This window comes from Furipterus horrens, unplaced genomic scaffold (genome assembly GCF_987537825.1).
Source record: "Furipterus horrens unplaced genomic scaffold, mFurHor1.1.pri manual_scaffold_12, whole genome shotgun sequence".
Taxonomy (NCBI): Eukaryota; Metazoa; Chordata; class Mammalia; order Chiroptera; family Furipteridae; genus Furipterus; species Furipterus horrens.
The window spans coordinates 27,608,000-27,611,115 of record NW_028327182.1 but is presented as its reverse complement, the minus strand read 5'-3'; the positions used below and the strand labels follow the sequence as shown (position 1 = coordinate 27,611,115).

Here is a 3,116-nt window from a genome sequence, read left to right as displayed (position 1 = left end):
CTTGACTTGCCTTAGGCTTTCTTCAAGTGTGAAACATTTTAATTCAAAAGAATATATTTTTGGAAATGATTCATCATTATCCTAGAAAATAAAGAAGATTCTTCTTATATTTAAAGGAGAAAATTCCAAACTACTCTTGCCTTAAATAACCTTTTTTTTTTTTTTAAAGAAATTATTTTTAGTGCCTTTGGCAAATAGTCACTGGCAAACAGCCTTATTTTCCTTTTTTTATTAAAAAAAAAATGCAAACGTTAGAATTCTTAACTTTCTAGGATTCTGTCCATCATCATAATGAGAGCAGCACATGCATCTTTTCCAGACTACAAAGCTCAAATTACATCCTGTGTCTTATTCGCTGATAGAGCTGATCTCTACTCTCTAGAGAAAATGGTGAATTTCAGAATCAGAATGAAACAACACTACTAGAAGAAGGCAAAGAAACAATATGAATTGCATTACAATGGGCATTAATTCCTCCAGGACACTAAACGTGGCAGAACTGTAACTTTCTTCATTTTTGTCAAACAAATCAAATCCAGTGCAAGATTCCCACTTGCAAAAGTGAGCACAAACCTCAGTGACATACATGTCTGTATACACTATGCACACTGGGTTATACCTCGATCTGCAGCTACTACTACCCAAGAAAACTGGAGGGAGTCTGTGTGCACTGGTGTGTGAAGATGCCTCTGGTAAACCATTGTTCTGGGCATTCTTTTTTATTTGTTTTAATCCTCACTCAAGGATATGCTTATTGATTTAGAGAGAGAGGAAGGGGGATAGAGAGGAACATCAATGAGAGAAACACCAACTGGTTGCTTCCCTTACCTGCTCCCCAACGTGGAAATTAAACCACAGCCCAGGCATGTGCCCTGACCCAGAATCGAACCTGCAACTTTTTGGTGTACAGGACGATGCTCCTACCAGCTGAGCCACCCACACAGGATTGGTCTAAATATTTTTAGTTGCCATGTAAAGTACATATCTTACAGCCATGTTCCTTATAACTGAGGTAAAAACACTTTAAAGCCAGGATTTTCAGGAAACACTAAGACTACCAAATAAGCAGTTATCAAGAATTTGGTTTAAAAAATGTCAGGGTAAAATTATGAAAATACAGGACTATGTAATTAATAAATACTTTAAGAATACCTATTGATTCTATTCCTGTGAGGGGCTCCTGGGATAACTATGAATTATGGTCCAGTTAGTCTCATTTGCATATTTATTTCCACTTAGAAGAATACAAAAAAAGATAGTATTAGAGGAGCTTTATGGAATTATATCTATTTAGAGAAAGATAACACAACCTCTATAAATGAAGATCACTTTAATATTTGAATAGGATTTTTGCCTTTAATTTACATTTTATTTCTTAGAAATTAAAAATTAGGCTAACAACATTCAAAAATTTGTTTGGAAACATTAAACAAATGGTTAAAAAATTAAAGGATTATGACAAACACAGAAACAATTGATTACGGATAAAAATTGAATTCAAGTCAGTGAACATAGATTATAAACAGATGAAAAGATATGGATGGAATCCTGTCCTGTCTCAGCGGCTGTTAGCAGGCAGATCATGAGTCATCGGCTCCTGCGGGGCAGGCTGTAGGACGACACAACTCTCACCAAAGGACCAAGCACACCAGGCACCATGGGACAGTGTTGGTCAGCCAATGCTGAGGATGCCCAGGAATTGAGTGACGTGGAGAGAGCCATTGAGACCCTCATCAAGAACTTCCACCAGTACTTGGTGGAGGGTGGGAAGGAGACGCTGACCCCCTCTGAACTACATGACCTGGTGACCCAGCAATTGCCTCACCTCATGCCGAGCAACTGTGGGCTGGAAGAGAGAATTGCCAACCTGGGCGGCTGTAACGACTCTAAACTAAGGTTCAGGAGTTTCTGGGAGCTGATTGGAGAAGCAGCAAAGAGCGTGAAGCTGGAGAGCCCTGTCCGAGGAAGCTGAGAACCTTCCCCTGGGATTTTGGGGGGATGTTGGGGAAAGGGGACTTTAGAGACTGGGCCTGAAAATAAAACTCCTCTCTTTACCATCATCAAAAAAAAAAAAAAAAAGAAAAGAAAAGAAAAGATATGGATGGAAGTATTTCTAAAAAAATGCTTATGAGATCATAATCATTTACTCTTGTACTTTAAAACGACTTCTGAGATACCATCTCATAATGACTATCATCAATAGACCAACAAACAACAAGAGCTGTCAAGGATGTGGAGAAAGGGGAACCCTAGTGTACTGTTGATGGGAATGCAGACTGGTGCAGTCACTGTGGAAAGCAATACAGGGATGCCTCAAAAAATTAAAAATGGATCTGTTTAGTCAAATAACATGTATAAATGACCCATGGACATGGACTGTGGGGTGGGGTTTGACTGTGGGAGAAGGGATGGGCAGGATGGGGGGAAAAAAGAAAAAAAATTAAAAATGGATTTGCCTTTTGACCCAGCAATTCTACTTCTGGGAATATACCTGAAGGAACCCAAAACACTAATTCAAAAGAACATAAGCACCCTTATGATCATTGCAGTGTTATTCACAGTCACCAAGATATGGAAGCAGCCCAATTGTCCAGCAATAGATGAGTGGATAAAACAACCATGGGACATTTATACAATGGAATACTACTCAGTCTTAAAAAAAGAAGACAATTTTACCCTTTGCTACAGTATGGATGGACCTGGAGAACATTATGTTAAGTGAAATAAGTCAGTCAGAGAAAGATAAATACCATATGACTTCACTCAATATATGAAATCTAATGAACACACTGAACTAACAAGCAAAACAGAGACAGACTCACAGATGGAGAGCAGATAACAGCGAGTGGTGGAGGGAGGTGTGGGTTAGGAGGGACTGAGCAAAAAAGGAAAATGAGTCATGGGCACGGACAACAGTGTGGAGATTGCTGGGGGCAGGAGGTCTAAGGGAACTAAAAGGTAATGAAAAAATACAATAAAGATTAAATAAAAAAAGAAAATAGGAAGCGATTTCTAAAGTGATAGGTAAACTGCTAAATGTGTAGATGTCACTAAGTTTCTGGAGAATAAAATGACATATGAGTAGCAAAATCTAAAGATGATCAGGAGAAGCTATA

At 38.5% G+C, this 3,116-nt stretch overlaps 1 pseudogene; it reads left to right on the top strand.

Moving 5' to 3' along the window:
* Positions 1-1,551: 1,551 nt before the first annotated feature.
* On the top strand, positions 1,552-2,054 carry LOC149995977 (protein S100-A14 pseudogene; annotated as a pseudogene).
* Positions 2,055-3,116: the final 1,062 nt, after the last annotated feature.